The sequence below is a fragment of the Mastigoproctus giganteus genome, chromosome 7, assembly GCF_048544385.1.
Source record: "Mastigoproctus giganteus isolate SK-2022 chromosome 7, ASM4854438v1, whole genome shotgun sequence".
NCBI classification, from domain to species: domain Eukaryota; kingdom Metazoa; phylum Arthropoda; class Arachnida; order Uropygi; family Thelyphonidae; genus Mastigoproctus; species Mastigoproctus giganteus.
In genome coordinates this window covers 202,807,113-202,827,058 of record NC_143581.1, presented here as the reverse complement: position 1 = coordinate 202,827,058, position 19,946 = coordinate 202,807,113, and the positions used below count along the sequence as shown (strand labels likewise).

Here is a 19,946-nt window from a genome sequence, read left to right as displayed (position 1 = left end):
CCTGACCAATGCCTTATGATGTGATTATTCACACCAATGATGTGATTATTCCCTTATACAAGGGAATAATCACATCCCTATCCCTGCTAGAAAAATTCCTGTATATCATTGACAAGACACCATAAGCTACTCTTGCCGCTCGTCTGCACTGCTCAGAGAACTTCATATCTGCCTGCACAATTACCCCCAGGTCCTTTTCATTCTCTACCACTGTCAGCGTAGTACCACAGAGTTGATACGTTGATCTGGGGTTACTGTTTCCCATATGTAGTACTTTACATTTATCAATGTTAAACTTCATTTGCCACCTCTCAGCCCATCTGCTCAACCTTTCCAGATCCTGTTGCAGCAGCATAGCATCAGTAGTGTCCTTAACAACCCTGCCAACCTTTGTATCGTCTGCAAACTTGGACATTAAGCTTGATATACCATCATCAATATCATTTATAAATACAGAAAACAACAATGGACCCAACACTGAACCCTGAGGAACTCCACTAATAACATTAGTCCACGTTGAGCAGTGTCCATTGATTACCACTCTCTGTCTTCTGCCACTCAACCATCCCTTTATCCATAACAGCAATTTGCCTCCAATGCCACACTGCTCCAATTTGTGCATCAGTCTTCCATGCGCAACAGTATCAAAAGCCTTTCTAAAATCCAAATATATAATATCAAAGTTATTCCCTGCATCCAGTTCTTTTGTGACTACATCATAGTATCCAATCAAATTGGTCAGACAAGACCTGCCCTTAACAAAACCATGCTGTGTCTGAGCTATAACTGAATTCTTGTCTAGATGATCCTGCAGTGCTTCTTTAACCAGTGCCTCCATTAAGTTTCCTGGAACCAAAGTTAAACTAACAGGTCTATAATTACTTGTGTCAGCCTTTGATCCTCCTTTCTGAATTGGGGTTACATTTGCACATCTCCAATCTATGGGTACCTCCCCTGAGTCCAAAGAAGCTCTCATAATTATGGCTAGGGGTTTGCTTACTTCCTTTGCTGCCTCCTTTAATATAACTGGATAGATCCCACCCACCCCGGGTGCCTTTTTTATGTTTATCCTCAACAATTTCTCCTCCACTTTCCTCTCAGTTATTAGAAAATCAACTAGCTCACTGCCAATGTTTACTTCACCTACGAGATTGTCATAAAGGTTAGAAAAATTGACCGAAGACAGATCAATTTCAACGAAGTTGCTTGCTGAGATAATAAGTAGCAATAAGGAAACTACGAGAAATTCTAAAAGAAGATCTGGGCAAGAGAGAAAATTTGTTCCCATTTTGTACTGCATTCGTTGAGTTTCGAGCAAAGAGAGTAAAGTGTTCCATCGATTTTATGGCATGTGTTGACAACGACTCGACATTTTTGAGTAGAATTGCTACCAGTGATGAGAGTTGGGTATTTCAATATGATCCTGAGACAAAATGTCAGAGTTTAGAATGGTGTTCACCGTCCTGTCCCTGTCAGATAAAAAAGTGCAGTTAGAAAAATCACAAGTGAAAACCATGTTGCTCGTCTTCTTCGATGTCAAAGGCATTACCCATCGAGACTTTTGTGCCTCAAGGGACAACAGTCACGAAAAAGTTCTATGAGGAGGTGTTGAAGAGGTTGTGGGATCAAATTCATAGGGTAAAGTGCAAAATGTTCAACTCCAAAAATTGGAGTTGAACATTTCCAAGCTGACCAATCCAATTAGCTCACAGTGGCTAATTAGATTAGCTATATTCACAATGGGACTAGATGCAAAGAACAATTATGACATCATATACTTAGATTTCAATAAAGCCTTTTATACTGTTCTGCAAGAATGACTGCTATATCAATTAGGCCGGGGTTCGAGCCTGTGACCACCAAATAGGAAAAGGGTCAGGGAATGACCACCGCATATCCCCGGAGCAATATGGCCTTAGTTGCTAATGCTCCTAAATATCAAATAACAACAACATATCAATTGGAACAATATGGAATTAAGGGATAGGGGATGAAAAGTAGTTACAGGGGATATTGGTATTGGTATGGTTATTTCTGGCGCAAGGGCTACTTAGGCCATATTGCGCCTATAAACGAGATGGGGATTTCACGGTGTCTGCAAAAACAGTTAGAAACAATTATACAGATTTATGCGTTTTAAGAAGCGGAAAAATTCCGGGAGATTTGCATCATTACCTATGAACTGTTGGAGTGTCAAAGGTTGTTGAAGATTACTGTATGAAGCTTTTCGGGCATCAGTGTATAAGGTACATTCAACGAGTATGTGCTTTATTGTGAGAACAGAGTTGCAGTGCATACACTGCGGAGGATCATTTCCTGTAAGAAGAAAAATATGGGTGAGCTGACTGTGCCCGATCCGGGCTCTACAGGGGATAGTTATGTGAGATAGGAGATGAAGAATGAATATAAATGGCCATTGCTCTTCATGGGCTAGTTATGAATGAGAGGCCCTCTTACTGTTTTTATTATTTATTAATGATACTGAATTGCAAATTTTGAATGGTTTGGGCAAACTCAGTGCTGATGGGATTCTTCCTCTTGCTCAGACCATGCACATGAATGGACATAAATTCAAACTGAAGAAGGATGGTTGCAGAATAGATGTGCAGAAGTTAACTTCAGCCAACAGGTAGTTGAGTGGTGGAACAAGCTTACATCTGTTGTTGTTGTAAAAGAGGATAGTTGGAAGAAATTCAAGGAACTAGACAAACTATTGAAGGGGATGAATAGGTGAAATGGAATTTTTTTTTTTTCACAGATGCCGTATAAGTTTGCTTTCTTGCATCATTTGCCACTATTAATACTAATATTGACAAGAATTCCAGGTGTGATATCTACATTTATTGATAATAGAAAAATAAACAGGGTGGTTAATTAGGGTAGTTAACTACTGCTACTTAAAGATCTACTATCACTCAATCTTCTGATGAATTATCTGCTACTGAATTGGCTTCTGCTGTTCAAATTGCTCTAATTAAAACTGTTAACTCACTTCTAAAATAAAAATATGTCATTCCAAAATCAAATTCTGGAGTCTAAAATGCCATAACTTTCCATAACTTTCAGTTGCCAGGTGTGCTGTTCAATGAAAAAATATCAACGACAGAGCTATCTGTTCTCTTCATGATGTTCAAAGATTAAAGGACATCTATTGTGATCTAAAAAAAGGATTATGTAAAAGCTATTACTAGAAGTAAAATATCATAATGGCAAAAATTAGTTTTCAATTTTGGGTAACAACGATCCTTGGGGTGTAATCTCCAATGATATGCAATCTACTGCATGGTATGATACAATTAACATTATTCTCGACTCTTTTTCTTTCTGATGATCCATCTATGGATTATCCAGAACACTTTGTGATCAGATAGCTTAATGCCCAATATTCTTCTGAATTGGATTCAGATCTGGTCTCAATTGATGAGGGCAAGGCTGCATTCAAAGAATCTAATCCAATAAATGCCCAGGGTCCGATGCTATAGAAGGAGAATTTATAGTTCATCATCTTTAAATCCAACCATTTTAGTTTTATATAACAAATGCTTCAGTCAAGGATCCTTCCTAATATTTTGGAAATGTGCTCTATTAAATATATTACAAAAACTTGGAAACCTCCTTCACCTCGTGTTTATAGACTGCTGGCCCTCTTGTCTGTCCTGGAGAAGATGGTTGAAAGATTGCTATCCTTCATGCTTTCCGCACTCTTCTTCTGAACAACGGTTGCCTTGCTATTAATCAATAAGGCTTCTCCCCTGGGTCATGGTGCTGAAGATGCTCTTGTTGAATTTATGAGATTCATCCATCTCACCACTCATACTTACACTCGTTATTTTTGTGTACTTCAAAAGGATGCCTTTGATTCCCCTTGGTGAGAAACTGTCCTTGAATGTCTGTCTTCTTCAGTGTCCTAAGCAGCTTTATCTAACCATTAGGGATTACTTATTCAACATATTTGTCACTGTAGTCTCCAATTACATCCCATAACTAGACCTGTTCTTCAGGGCTCCATTTTAGGTCCCTTCTTCTGGAAACTAATCCTCAATCAATGGCTTCTTAGGCAGTATGAATGTTCTTCCTCATTAGCCTTATTTTTTTTTATGGTAATTCAACAGCTGAGCTGTAAGTTAATGCTAACAATGTTTTTAAGGATCTTTCTAATTGTGCTTCCCTTAATAAATTAACAATCACTCCACCCAAAACTTGTATGGTTGTCTTTAAGGGTTGTCTTTCTGGAAACAGATGGTAAATGGTCAGATAAAGCTGCTTAGGGCCTCCACTCATCAAAATTAATAACCAGCCTATTTCTTAGCAAAAACAACTAAATATTTGGGTCTTAAAATTGACAACTGACTGATGTTTCTACCCCATATTACTCATCTTGTTGATAAAATTAAAAAGCTTATAGCTATGTTCATTTGTATTTCTAAGGAGTGGGGACTTAGCAAAACCATTCATCCTATGTACAAAGCTGTTATTCTTATCGTTACTTATGGGGTTCGAGAATGGTTTCATTGAGCTAGGCTCCTTACCATTCACTCAAAGCTTAATTCAGCTTTCCTTCTTGTCCTTGTTCGTGCTTGTTTCACAGTCTCCATTCCCACACTTCAAATCCTGCTGGTACCCTTCTCTTTGATCTTCTGTTTCAGAGGGCCTTCTTATTATAGCTGACAAGGTCAGTCTTACAAATTTAATGGCATTTTAATTGACTCTAAAGCATTACCTAGAGAAGAAATATCTCACTATTTCCAAATTTTAATTTCTCATTGGCAAGAATGTTGATCTTCCTCATCCAAAGGTAGAACTACTTAAAGTTTTTTTTTTCATCTGTCTCCATTTTGAGCAAGGCTACTTTGCAGTAGTTCACTCTGAGCTGACTCACTTGTATGTTCTATCTTGCCATTGGTCAATTAATACCAAGCTATTTTATTTCGATCTTTCCACAACACAGCTTTTTTTTGTGGTGCTCGTGGGGATGTTCTCCATATATTACTATTTTAATGTCTAGCTTATGAATCCTCTAAACATAGGTTATTTACAAGCACTAGTCCTGTCACCCCATGGTCAAGAAAATATATTTGTCTCTTCTAAAAATAACTTTCAAACACCGCAAGAGTTTGCTCTTGAGGCCTTCATTTTAAATTTTTTACTTATTATTTATTTTTGCTACTAATTGAGATGCAGGCTGTCTTAACTAGGGGATAGCTGGCACTGACTGGTATTACACAACCTCCCAGTGGGTGGGAGGCATGTCTATTTCAGGACCAGCATATAAGGTCATTAAGGTGGGCTACATACATAGTCAGTTGTGGCCCACCTTCCTGTGATGTACACAGCCACTGGGCAGGCTTTCCAGATGACTGCCTTCATGGTGACTAAATGACCAGAAACAATTAAACACAGCACTTTCACTGCACAAACACAACATTACACAACTTTCTGGCCTTTTGGAGTCCTGTATCCATCACAGTGTGCCACAGTGGCGATGAACTAAAGTTCTGGAGAGTTGCATAAGATACTATACATGTCTACATGTTATCCAGGTAGCTGATAAGGAAAAAGACATAGGGACAATTGTACATGTAGTTCTCTCAGCAGTGCAAACAGCCTGCTAGAATAGCTTTATGTGTTTCTGTTATAATATACAGGAGTTTCGTTAGCGGGGATATGGACATCATTATCCTATTGTATAAAATAATATGGTTAGGCCATATCTGGAATACGGAATACAGGTTTGGAAAGCTCATTTCAGCAAGAACATAAATCTGTTGGAAAGGGTGCAGAGAAGAGCAAAAAGATTAGCTGGGGTCAAAAATGAAATGTTCTTACCAAGAAAGGCTAGGATTCTGTAAACTGAAGTATCATCTGAAAACTAGGCATCTGTGAGAAGACCCAACTTAAGTGTGTAAGGCTTTATAAAAGGTTACATAAACTAAATGCTGACAGTATCTTGGCTTTCTAGGACAACATGCAGAATGCAATGCAAGTATAAGTTGAAAAAAATGGTTGTGGAATAGACATGTGACAATTTGCTGTTACCGGGAATAATTCATTGTAGGAATAAACTTTCACCTCATGTTATGGAAATGGGTAGAAGTTTTAATACCTTTAAAGAAGGTTTGGACAAATTACTAAAAGGAATGGGCAAATAAAATGGATATATTATTTTGATTATTACTATTATTTTGGTTGGTGCTGTATAGGCATTGCTTCCTTGCATCATTTTGCTAATACATGTCAGTACCTACTTATGGCAATATACGGTCAGCTGTTAGTATTAAGAAGTATCTTGGCTTTTAACATATTTATAATTGAATATATTAATATATATTTAATGTGAATATTGGATTTTATTTGGTATAACCTGAATTTGTGTGGCTTTCCTTTTCTAGATTAAGGAAGATTACCTTTTCAGCTCTAGGTTGTTCTCCACATTCACAGATGTAAATTCTGTTAGTGACTATTTCCATTGTACCTATTATCAGACTGATAATTCCTTGGACCTTCTTGATAATAATGGATGGAAGATTACTGTTGCTGCTTTCCATTACACACGCTATTTGTCTTCAAAGCTGAAAAGATTCAATAAATAATATTAAACACAGCTGTTAAACTCTATAATTACTTGCATTATTGTAGTCAGAATAAATATTTTTACTATTAAATTCCTTTTTTAAGTCAGAGATTATATTAAGAAACAAAATTACATAAATGAAAATGTTACACCCTTAATAATAAGGGCTAGAAGAGATAAAAACAGTAAATTACATTTTCACTGCATAATTAATGTTAATTATTTACATTTACAGACAGAACTGGGAAAAGGACAAAATCATCTTATATAGTGGGATTTATCTAGTATTGTAACCATGAGTCAGAGATGAACATTAACCAGGTGGTAGTAAACATAATGGCATTAACTTAGTATTAACCATTTGCAGAAAACATGGTGGTAGTCACCTGTTGTTGTTGTTGTTTGTTATTTGGTTTTTAGGAGCATTAGCAACTAAGGCCATATTGCTCCTGGATATGCGGTGGTCATTCCCTGACCTTTCCGCATCCTCCGTATTTGGTGGTGAGGTAGTCACCTGACAGGTAACTACCACCATGACAGGTGACCAACTTATTAATTTATGGAAAAGTTTTGAGTCTTTAAATTCTGCTTCTATAATACCAATATTTCATTTCTTAATGGATTACAATAATTATATGTAATTTAATTTTTAGTAAAACAAAAATATTTCAAAAGTGCTGTCTTACACCTGTTATATTTTAAAATATTAATTCTAGTGAAAATTAAAAAAATTATAAACAGACTAACAGAGTTATATTTAAAATATAAACATAACTCTATTTTTTCCCAGTTTAAAAGATGGTTCAGTGCACAAAATTTTGATATTTCTGTCAATCACCTTTCATTTTAATTTTTTTAGCATTAGCATTAGTAGAGGCATATGATGCAAGAAAGCAAGCTTATTCAGCATCAGCCAAAAAAAACAAAAAAAACACACACCACTCCCATTTCACCCCTCCGTTCGCTCGAAATACCTGTCCAGTTGAGCCTTAAAGTTGTTTAGGCTATCAACTTCAACAACAAGTGATGGAAGTCGGTTCCACCAACCAACCACCCGCTGGCCAAAGGCAAATTTCCGCACATCTATCCGACATCCGTCCTTCCTCAATTTGAATTTATGCCCTCTGAGCTGATTATTCTGAGCAAGATGAAGAATCCCATTGGCACTGAGCATGCTCAAACCATTCAAAGCCTTATACACCTCTATCAGATCACCTCGCTGGTGCCTAGTCTCCAGACTGTAATTTGCAAAACTTAAGCCTTTCTTCGTAAGAGCAACCCTTTGTTCCATTCACTAATCTTGTTGCCCTTCTCTGTACCTGTTCCAGCAGCTCTACATCCTTCTTGAAATGAGGTCTCCAGACCTGTATACAGTACTCAAGATGTGGCCTAACCATTGCCTTATACAAGGGAATAATCACCTCCTTATCCCTGCTAGAAAAATTCCTGTATATCATTGACAAGATACCATGAGCTACTCTTGCAGCTCGTCTGCACTGCTCAGAGAACTTTTTTTTAAAGAAATTTGTGTTTTTTTGAATGCTGCTTTAAAAATACCAATATCTCATTCTTTTCTTAACGGACTACAATTCTGATTATATGTAACTTTTTAGTTTTTAATAAAAGAATTAAATATTAAAAAAAAAATATATATATATATATACGGGCAACTCCCTCGTATAACACTGTACTCCTACAACATGGTTCCACTCTAACATGATTTATAAATTGCAGCAATCCTTGCACTTACATAACACGGTTTAGCTCTAACACTGTATTTTTCAGCTTTTGTGCAGGGAAAACTCTGCTATTATGTTGGATGTAATTTCAACATTTCCATTCTTTTTTGTGAATCCCTGCTTTTGGTTCGCTAGTTGTTATGCAAAAAAAAAAAAATTACTGGGAATTCCCCATGTTCTGTGCTATTGAACCTGTGGAAAAAAATCTAAATTTCAAAGTTTTATTGGATAATGTGCCAGGCCATCCAAACGTTGAAATAACGTTCCTATCACCTAATACAATTTCTTTAATTTACCTTTAAAACTCATTACACCAGCAAATCGTTACAATGGATTTTGGAAAAAATGATTCCAAATCTATTGAAATGACGGAGGCATGGAAACATTTTTCAATTGTGGACTGTATTGGAATAATAGCTTTATTGCTCAGAGGTAAAACCAACCTTCAACGTTAACTGTGTGTGTTGGAAAAATGTATGGCCAGAGTCAGTTCATTCAGAAAATATGGCTGAACCGGCAGAAAACAGAATTGGTGAGATAATAGACCTCCACTCCTACCGACTTGCTAAGTCGGTAGGAGTGGAAGTTTTGAAGATGTGACTACTGAAGACGTTCAAGAATTACTGGTAGAAAAGAGGCCAGTGAAGTGGATTTTGTAGAAATGGAGGTAAACCAAATCAATTCACAGAATGATACCACAGATAAATCCTGAAGCACTAAAATACATACGAGAAGGCATAAACTTAGCTGAGCAATTAGAATCTTAATTTTTGAATGCAGATCCTTCAACTAAAAGAAGCACAAAGTTCAAAAGGGAGCTTCAAAAATACTTAGCTCCATACCATGAAATTTACAAAGATATATCAAGTAAAAGCAAACAAACCCAAATTACTGATTTTTTAGAGAGAGCAGAAGATACACAAAATCTAGATGCTGCAGAAGAAAGTTCAGAAGGCAAAGCTATTCTGCATCATAGAAAATGTTCTTGTTTGATTGTGCTTAGCAGCGATGAAGAGGAAGAAAATTAAATGAGAGTACATTATCTGGCATATATGTATCACAGTTTGTAAGACGTTTCTTGTTATTACTATTTTTAATAAAAATTAAGTTTCCAATGGTTAAAAAAAAAATGGTGTACAGGCACTCCCCGACTGACATAAGGGTTGCATTCCGCGGAACTCTGCGTAAGTCGAGTTTTATGTAAGTCGGAATTTCCCTAAAGGCTTATGCAGCACTCGCAACTACACACATTGAATTTGATTGAAGCAAAAAAGAAATGTTTGACAAACAAGTAAATAGAATTATTTATTCGATTTTTTTTTTATCAAATGCATACCAAAAATTACAAGTTTCAAAGTTATAAAATTACAAAAAAAGGGAGGGGACAGGCATAATGTCAGCAAGTTTTACCCTTTGAGCATCATTGCCAGAATCAACATCTTGAGGTGATAAGTACGACACTGCAGAGGTTGAGGGCTATGGAAATTTAGAGGGGGTTTCTTCAACACATCACAAAATATCTCTGCTGCTGCTGCAGAATCAGCACTGGTGACTTCATTGTATACTTTAATGTTGTGGAAACCAGCGCAATTAAACCACCCATTGCTTGCCAAGAACTTGACTTGGGATTTGCTGTACTTATCTTTAATATCTTCATAAATACTTGTTGCTTTTGCTTGAATGGGCATTAGATTCAGGGGGGGGGGACTCGCTTCTGAATCTAATTTTCCATCCATATTATTAATAGCTTTTCCATCTTCGATATAGCACCTGAACACTGTTCTGTGATCACTGTTGATCTTAAATACGTCGATCCTTTAACATGATCTTTTACACGTGCACTGTCCTTTAAAATAGCATTCATTGTTGAAGCAGCTAGACCTAATTCCTGAGCAATAGATGGCAAACTTTGTCTTGCTTCGTATGTCTTAACTATTTTCATCTTCACTTCTAAATCAATTTGGTTTTGTTTCCCAGCACTGCCACCACTTGCACTTTCCGTTGGTCACTTTCCCTTCACCATTGTGATAAGTACGTAATAGGAATGAAGGGATTCTGAAAAAAAAATTTTTTCTATATGATTCAAGATTTCAGTGAACGGGAAACACTTTCACCATAACCTAAAAACACACACGATTCCAGTTATCGGGATTATTGCAAATGCAATCAGATTGAGTTTACTACCTGTTTAACGCAATGGAGTGCGCTAACAGAAAAGCACAATAAACGGGAAAGTGCAAATTGTTTTATTGTTTTATGGTCGTGACCTCCGGAAATGTACTTTAGAAAAATATCAACAAAGCCATTCAAAACTGATTCTTATAACGGAACATATGATAATGATGAAAGGGTAGCACTCCATTATAAAAATTACCTTTTAGAGAGATAAATAGCTTCTTTTTTTCTTCGAGAGATATTTGATAGTACCTAGTACCATGCTTGGATTGGAGGTTGAGAAGACGAGAGAAGATATTTGTTGACATTAGGCTTGAACTTCTGTAGACTGTAATTTTCAGGAAAGGCATACGAAGGAAGATGAAAAGTTGGACGGTAATTGGATGTTGGCTGGTTGCGGGACGTGTTCAGACTGTTTTGAAAGAGAGAGTGGGAATTATAAAAGCCAATTCAGAAGAACAGTGCTCATGGAAGTATCTGTAGAAAATGCATGCAGCAGAAACAGTAAGTCTATGAGACAGTGAGTGGAGAGATGTAAGAGATGAGTCATTAATTAACCTAACTGCCCTCTTCTGAATGGAATCTAGAAGCCTGAGAGAGGTTTTGGGGGGCACCACCTCAGATGTAGTTGTTGTTATTTTGGTTTTTAGGAGCATTAGCAACTAAGGCCATATTGCTCCGGGGATATGCGGTGGTCATTCCCTGACATTTTCGCATCCTCCATATTTGGTGGCTCACGGGCTCGAACTCCGGTCTAATCAAGAAGCGTGTGCTACGCACTGCTGCTCCTGCCCACCTGGTTACGGAGGCACCCTCAGATGTGGGAACAATATTCCATGGTAGGGCAGATTTGCGATTTGTGCAGGGTGAACAGCTGTTTGGAAGAAAAGTAAAGCCGAGAGCGAAAGAGAAAACCAAGTTTTTTTAGTTGCAGAGGAAGAAATATTTGTAATGTGCTTGTGCAAAGAGATAAGAAGTCAAGGTAATCCCCAAAAAGAGATATATCAACTTCCCTAGAAATCAGAGTGTCACCAAATATAAGCATAGGAGCAGAAGAATCCTTTTTGTGAGATATAAGACAAGACTGAGTTTTAGAAGGATTGAAATCAACTAAGTTGTCTTTGCTCCACTGGAAAATTACCTGGAGATCGGCATTTTAGGAATTGGTAGCGGATATTCGAGAAGTTGAAGGTGATTGAGCAGGGCAAGGTTTCTCAAACTGGAAAGTGGAATGAAATGTGCTATCATCAGCAAAACTATGGATAGGATTTCCAGTCAATGGAAGAAGGTCATTAATATACAAGAGGAAAAGAGTGGGGGAAAGAACTGAACCTTGGGGGACACCAGCATTAGTGGAGAAGTTAAAAGACAGAGCCATCTGCCATCACCCTCAGTGAGCAATCAGAGAGAAAACTGGATAACCAATTACAAAAAACAGTTGGCAAACCATAAGATGGAAGCTTGTTTAGAAGACCTTTATGCCAAACACGATCGAAAGCCTTTGAGATGTCAAGAGCAACTGCTTATGTTTCACCAAACTTTTCCATTGAATTTGTCCATAACTGTGTAACATAGGCCAGAATATCACCACTGGATCGACACTGACGGAATCCATACTGGCGATCTTTGATCAGACGGAAGGTTTCTAGGTAGTTTAAGAGTTGGCGGTTAATTGATTTCTCCATTACTTTAGAAAGGGTAGGAGTAATTGAATTGGGACGATACTTGGATGGGAAGGATTTTTCACCCTTTTTAGGAACTGGCTTGATATGAGCAAATTTCCAAGCAGAAGGAAAAACACCTTTGGAATAAGAAAGTGAAAAAGGTGGCAAAGAACAGGAGTAAGTTCAGGAGCACAGATTTTGAGAACAAGTGAAGAAATATCATCAGGATCTGGAGCTTTCTTAGCACCAAGATTCGTCGAAATTGTTCTGACATCCTTTTGACAGAAGACCACAGGAGGCATTGATGGAACGTGTTGGGAATGGTGGGAGGTGTTTTACCAACATTATTAATACAGGAGTTGGAAGAAAAATTGGATGCTAGCAGGTCAGCGTTATCCTAGGCCGAAGTGACAAAACCAGAACCATCTGGTTTTGACAGAGGTGGGAGCAGAGATGGGCCAAAGTTGTGGCCAATAGCTTTGGCAAGAGACCAGAATGCTTGGCTATCATTAGGGTAAGAAGCAAGTTTTCTACTCTTAGCCTGTTCAAAATCTAGTTTGGACTGATTAATAACTGCTTTACAATTGTTGCAAACTTTGGTGTAGGCAGAAAATGAAACTGAAGAATTGTAAACAAGCCACGATATGCAACATTCTTCTCGTGAACGGCCTTAGCATATTTATTGGAAAACCAAGGTTTAAATAAAGGATGAGATTTTAATGTGGAGTGTGGGATAAAGGATTTCATTCCTACAAGAATAATTTCATTGACACTATCTGAGCAAATGTTGCATCAGAAGTTTTGAAATAGTAGTCCCACCAACGAAAAGAAGAAAAGAAATCCTCGCAGGTCATCCCATTTTGCATTCTTGTAATGCCAAACAACGAGGTTGGGAATAGCCATGAGATAGAGGCTCCACTGGAGAAAAGACAATCAAGTTGTGATCTGAGGTGCCTAAAGGACCACTCACTTCGACCATGTACTAAGAAGGGTTTGTGAGAAAATGATCAAGCTCCAATATTCTTATAGGTAAATGAACCAAGAAAAGATCTGGTATTCTTATAGGTAAATGAACAATCTGTGCAAGGTGATTAGTAATTTCAAAGGCTTCAGCATATCGACCGGCCGGGCCAGCGTGACTAGAAAATGGAAGCCAGCCATAACTGTGAAAATTAAAATCACCAAGGAAAATTACCTCACTGTTAGGAAAGTTGGACTGGAGAAAGTCAAGTTGCAAAGAGAGGAAGTCGAAGAGCTCCAAGTGATTAGTGGGGTTGGGAGGACAGTAGAGACAACAGATGAATTTGACACAATGAGGTAGAGAGATTTTAAGCCAGAGAAGATCGAAAAGAGGAGATTTCAAATTACTAAATCTCTGACATGGCTGTCACAGACTGTCCGGACTTCGCCGGAATATTGGAATGGACATATGCACAAGTACCACCTTCGAGGAGAAAGGATTCATACAGTGAATAATTTGAGCAATTGAAATGAATAGTGGTTGAATCAACTGATAACTGAGATTCTGTCAGAAAATGTACGTGGGGTTTGGCAGACTGCAAGTGGAAATGGACATTGTTGAGATAAGAATTGAGATCATGTATATTTGTGAAATGGACTAGGAAGTTTTTGAGAGGTTTAGATCTTTTCGCAGATAAGCTTACTCTTATTAGTTTGACAATTCATGGTGTATTCGATAGTAAGAAAAAGTGTGTGGTGGGGGAAGACATGCTGTATGAAGTAATGAAATTTTTGGATATGGCATACACATGTTAAGAATATACCCAGATCCTTGACATAACGTGGCCTCAACAATGCCCCTGCATACACACTACCCTGACTCCCTCCAGTCACTGTCTGGCAGAGTAGAGGTAGCAAGATTATACATTAGCTGATCCGCTTGTTGTTGTTATTTGAAAGCTATTGGTGCAAGAGCAGCTTAGGCTATAATGTGCCTAGCCTAGGTAGGAGTGTTTCGTATATCGGCATTTTTTCACTTTCCTTGTTGTTCATGGCAGAACCAAGATTCTGCTATATATATATTTGTTCTGCTATATATATTAGTTTCAGGGCTCTCCTGTAACATTTCATCAGCCATTTATAAGGTTTTCTGAGTAATTTCATGATAGTTCAGCACCAGTCAACTTCCATGTGCAGATAACATCACCAATCATCGACCTAGGGATCTTCAGTGTGGTTGAAATGTCATGTATAGACCAAATGCTCATGTGGCTCCCTATTATCATTCCACGCTAGAAGTCTGTTATCTCTTCAATTGTGGCTTCTTGCATTCCTAATCATAGTAGTCTCCTTGAAGGCCTATGTATATATTTATATTTGTGTCTGATGTGTGCTAGAATAGGACGTGACTAATTAATAGAGGAGTGTCCAGGTATTAATGGTAAGGCAGTGTATATATTTGGTACTATTAGTTTCGTTTTCAGTTTTATTTCGAACTTGATGCGGTGATGTGCATGAAATTTGAAAATTACACATATTCCTACCTTCCAAGTAGCTGACAAGTAGTTGACATCTCAAGATGTCAACTACTCGATTGCACAACACATTTCATGTTCTTTTCTTTATGTCAGAACAATAATGAATCTTTCAAAATAAAAACAAGAAAAAACTCCTGTAAAACTACAGATATTCATAGAAATAGTGGGAAAGCAAGTAATCCTGGCCTTCAAACAAACGCAATTCAGAACTATTTACCCACAGAGTAGCAAGCATCTAGAGTGGATATCATGTTTCGGTTTCCCCCTCTTTATTACGTGAAAAGAATAAAAAATTTCTAAAACAACTCATGTAAGGCTGTAAATGTTTACAGAATTAGAGGGAGATGGAAAGAAAATCATCTGACAAACAAAGCAAGTCACTAACAAACAAGGACAATTCAAAATTTCATAACAGTGTTGGTGGGTCACCTGAAAGGTTCTCGCAATTTTTTGCAGTATGAAAAGCATTAAGGAAGCTAGAAAAAATTTCAGATTTTTAGTTAAGGGATAATACGACAGTGTTATTTGAGGGTTACCTGTCAGGTAATCAGCCACTGCTGGGTACATTGAATAAATCCACAGCTTAGTGTGTGTGTGTGCGCGTGCGTGCAGCTTGAAGTTTGAAACAAGCACTACAGTACTAAGAATGCATCGATTCTGGCAAGAGTAGTAAATGACATTATTTGAGAACAATAATTGGTAGAATACAACTAACACTTTTCTTAATCACATAGATCATATAAGAAGCGGCTTACAAACTATAATTAATGGCACTAAATACATGTTTTACTATTTTAACTTTAGAGCTCAAGAGTTCGAATCACGTAGGTTGGCAACAGATAGTTAAATTTATCTATTATACCTACTTAGAATTTACACATGAAACATTATAGAGTAATACATAACTTAAACTTGATAGGAGATAGGGGAATTCATATACAGTAAACCCCCGCTATTCACGGTATTTGTATTCGCGGTCGTTGATTTAACATAAAATGAAACCTAAAAAAATGTGAATTTTAAAGCGCCATTAACATTTTCCGCCATAAAAAAACATGGGCGTTGCTAAAATTATCTTTCCTGGTCAAAACAGCGCTCAGTGGGTGGGGGGAGAGGGGTGACAAAATCGCGAGCATGGATGTTTCTCGCTAATCCTTGTTCGTTATGTGTTATGCGCTTGCCATGGAAGGTTTCGTCGTTTGTTTTTAATTTATATGCTTTTAAAATTGAATAAATTTATCAATTTATAAATTGATATGCTTACAAAATTGATAAATCTACCATTTTGCAGTGTAAAACAGACTTTTTCGAGTGTGTTAACGGAAGAAAGTGACTTTATTTGGACAAGTTCTTTCTAACCCGTACAAAAATATGGCTACGAATAACAAGGGAAATGTGAATGTGAAATTATCAAAGAAGGTGATGACATTGGCGAATAAAATTGAGTTATTAGACAAAATTTCTAATGGTGAAAGTGTCTTCTCAGTGGCAAAACAATAAAATCAATGAGTCAACAGTACGATCAATCAAGAAATTGGAAGAAAAAATCCGCCATAATGTCCATGAAAACGCGCTAATTGTTTCAAAAATTTACTCTGTAACTTGTGATGTTAAATTAGAAAAAATGGAAAAGCTTTAAATCCAACAAATTCGGTTTTAGCATTTGTAGAGGCATTTGATGCAAGAAAGCAAGCTTATGCAGCATCAGCCAAAAAAAAAAAAAAAAAACCCACTTCCACTTCACCCCTCTGTTCGTTCAAAATACCTGTCCAGCTGAGCCTTAAACTTATTTAGGCTATCAACCTCCACCACAAGGGATGGCAGTCTGTTCCACCAACCGACCACCCGCTGGCTAAAGGCAAATTTCCGCACGTCTATCCTACATCTGTCTTTCCTCAATTTGAATTTATGCCCTCTCAGGTGATTTTTCTGAGCTAGAGGAAGAATCCCATCAGCATTGAGCATGCTTAAACCATTCAAGGCTTTATACACCTCTATCAGATCACCTCGCTGGTGCCTAGTCTCCAGACACTGTAATTTGCAAAACTTAAGCCTTTCCTCGTAAGAGCACCCCTTTGTTCCATTCACTAATCTTGTTGCCCTTCTTTGTACTCGTTCCAGCAGCTCTACATCCTTCTTGAAATGAGGCCTCCAGACCTGTATACAGTACTCTAGGTGTGGCCTGACCATTGCCTTATACAATGGAATAATCACCTCCTTATCCCTGCTGGAAAAATTCCTGTATATCATTGACAATACTCCATGAGCTACTCTTGCAGCCCGTCTGCACTGCTCAGAGAACTTCATATCTGCCTGCACAATCACCCCCAAGTCCCTTTCATTCTCTACCACTGTCAGTGTAGTACCACAGAGTTGATACGTTGCCCTGGGGTTGCTGTTTCCCATGTGTAGTACTTTACATTTGTCAATGTTAAACTTCATTTGCCACCTCTCAGCCCATCTGCTCAACCTTTCCAGATCCTGTTGCAGCAGTGTAGTGTCAGTAGTGTCCTTGACAACCCTGCCAACCTTTGTATCATCTGCAAACTTGGACATTAAGCTTGATATACCATCATCAATATCATTTATAAATACAGAAAACAATAATGGACCCAACACTGAGCCCTGAGGGACTCCACTAATAACATTAGTCCATGATGAGCAGTGTCCATTGATTACCACTCTCTGTCTTCTCCCACTCAACCACCCCTTTATCCATAGCAGCAATTTGCCTCCAATGTCACACTGCTCCAATTTGTGTAGCAGTCTTCCATGTGCAACAGTATCAAAAGCCTTTCTAAGATCCAAGTATATAATATCAAAGTTATTCCCTGCATCCAGTTCTTTTGTGACTGCATCATAGTATCCAATCAAGTTGGTCAGGCAAGACTTCCCCTTAACAAAACCATGCTGTGTCTGAGCTATAACTGAAGTCTTGTCTAAATGATCCTGCAGTGCTTCTTTAACCAGTGCCTCCATTAATTTTCCTGGAACAGAAGTTAAGCTCACAGGTCTATAGTTACTTGTGTCAGCCTTTGATCCTCCTTTGTGAATTGGGGTCACATTTGCACATTTCCAGTCTATGGGTACCTCCCCTGAGTCCAAGGAAGCTCTCATAATTATGGCTAAGGGTTTGCTTACTTCCTTTGCTGCCTCCTTTAATATAACTGGATAGATCCCATCCACCCCGGGTGCCTTTCTTGTGTTTATCTTCAACAGTTTCTCCTCCACTTTACTCCCAGTTATTTCAAGATTCTCTAGCTTACTGCTAGAGTTGAATACACCTCTGGCATTCCCCTTGCTGAATAACTCCTCATGTGTGAATGTCGATGCAAAATATTCATTTAGTTTGTTAGCTACCTGAGCAGGATCATCAACAGTTGACCCATCAATATGAAGTGGACCAATCTGATTCATCCCCTTCCTTCTAGAGTTTACATAAGTAAAGAACTCTTTGCTGTTTTTCTTTGCATCCCTTGCCAAGGATTTCTCGTAATCCGCCTTCGCCTGCCTAACCTCCTTTGTAACTTGGTTGCATATCAACTTGTATCTATCATAGGCTTCTGTGTCATGTGTTAATTTGTAAGTATCCCATGCATTTTTCTTCTCTGCCATATGCCTCATTAGTTCATCTGACATCCATTTTGGCCTAAACTTTGAACAATATTTCTTAGTTGGTATGTAAAGCCTAGTAGCTTCCAAGATATGTTCTTTGAATGCTTCCCATTTTGAATTTGCTGTTGGTAACATCATCAGTTGGTCCCACTGTATAGAATTTAAATACTGTCTCAGTCCATCGTAGTCGCCTTTACGGAAGCATCAGCATGTGATGCTTCATCAGCATATTTGCTGATGCCTCGATAGCATCAGCAAATATTCTTGCACCCTTTCTATTTAAGTGTATCCCATCCCTGTAGAAGCAATCTCTCCTGTTAACAAGTACAGTCCAGGCTGAAAAAAATTCTACCCCTTGAGCCTTGCACAATCTTTCCAGGGCCGAATTGATCGACAAGGCTCTCATCATATACTCCCTCCTATCGTGTCTGGGCAGAATTGCAGACACTTTCAAATTCAACCCTAATTCTCGGCTTTTGTTCAACAGTGACCTGTACTTGTTAAGTAATTCTGCCGGTCTCCTACTCTTATGTAGGAGTAGGTGTGGGTCTTATGTAGGAGAAATCTGTGGATAGAAGACCGAACTCAAAATAAAATTCCGTTAAGTTCACTCATTATTCTTGAAAAGGCAAAACTCCTTTATCAACACTTTAGCGAAACTGGTGATAGCACTGGCGGGATAAGTTTTTTAGCTAGCAAAGGCACTGGTTTGAAAGATTTGTTTGAAATTTCTAATAAATATTACATTTAATATTAAACTGTTTCTTATTTTCATTTAGATGCCATATGCTTGCATTTCACTATGTACTGTCTATGTACATAGTCATATTATGAAGGTACCTATAATACATACATAGACAAAATTTTAGACTAGTTTTTCTTATATATTTCATACTTTGGAACGGAACCCCTTTATTACTATGGGAGGCATAACTCAGTATTCGCGTTTTCGGTATTCGCGGCATTTCTCAGGAAAGTAATCCCCGCGAATAGCGGGGTTTACTGTAATGTAAACTTGGTAGGAGACACGAAATGCATATAGAGTAAGCTCAATTTTGATATATATATATATTTTTTTTTCAATAATGTAAACTTCATAGCATAACTGGTGCATAGTGTTATTACTGCATTAGGATATAAGTTTAGCGTAATGTTTTTAATTATCGTATTTGTTAGCTTATAAGATGCACTTTTTTTCTTTATAAATACCTTAAAAAATTGGCATGTCTTAGAAGCCGATGTTATGTTGTTGTTATTTGGTTTTTAGGAGCATTAGCAACTAAGGCCATATTGCTCAGGGATATGCGGTGGTCATTCTCTGACCTTTCCGCATCCTCCGTATTTGGTGGTGACGGGCTCGAACCTCGGTCTAATCAAGAAGCGTGTGCTACGCACTGCTGCTCCTTCCCACCTGGCTACGGAGGCGCCTCTTAGAAGCCGAAAGCAGCTTCTAAGGTGCAGTACAATACTGCACATGCGCAAACCAAGAGTTAATGGACAGTTAACTACTATGCATTAGTACACTTTTCAGTAATTACCAGGCTGTTGTTGGAGGAACAAATGAATTCCAGTTATACATTTAAGCCCTAATCAATTGCAGGCACATCAAGAAAGCAAAATTATTATATTGGATTTAAGCTAAAAGTAGTACAATATGCCAAAGAACACGGGAACAGAGCAGCAG

General features: G+C 37.9%; 1 long non-coding RNA gene across 1 annotated transcript in view; it reads right to left on the bottom strand.

Moving 5' to 3' along the window:
- Positions 1 to 6,409: 6,409 nt before the first annotated feature.
- The window catches only part of LOC150083597 (uncharacterized), a 52,676-nt gene continuing 39,139 nt past the window's right edge, over positions 6,410 to 19,946 (bottom strand). Inside the window, exon 3 of the long non-coding RNA XR_016547180.1 lies at positions 6,410 to 6,569. This is a non-coding gene — a long non-coding RNA (uncharacterized LOC150083597). The remainder of the gene's footprint in view (positions 6,570 to 19,946) is intronic.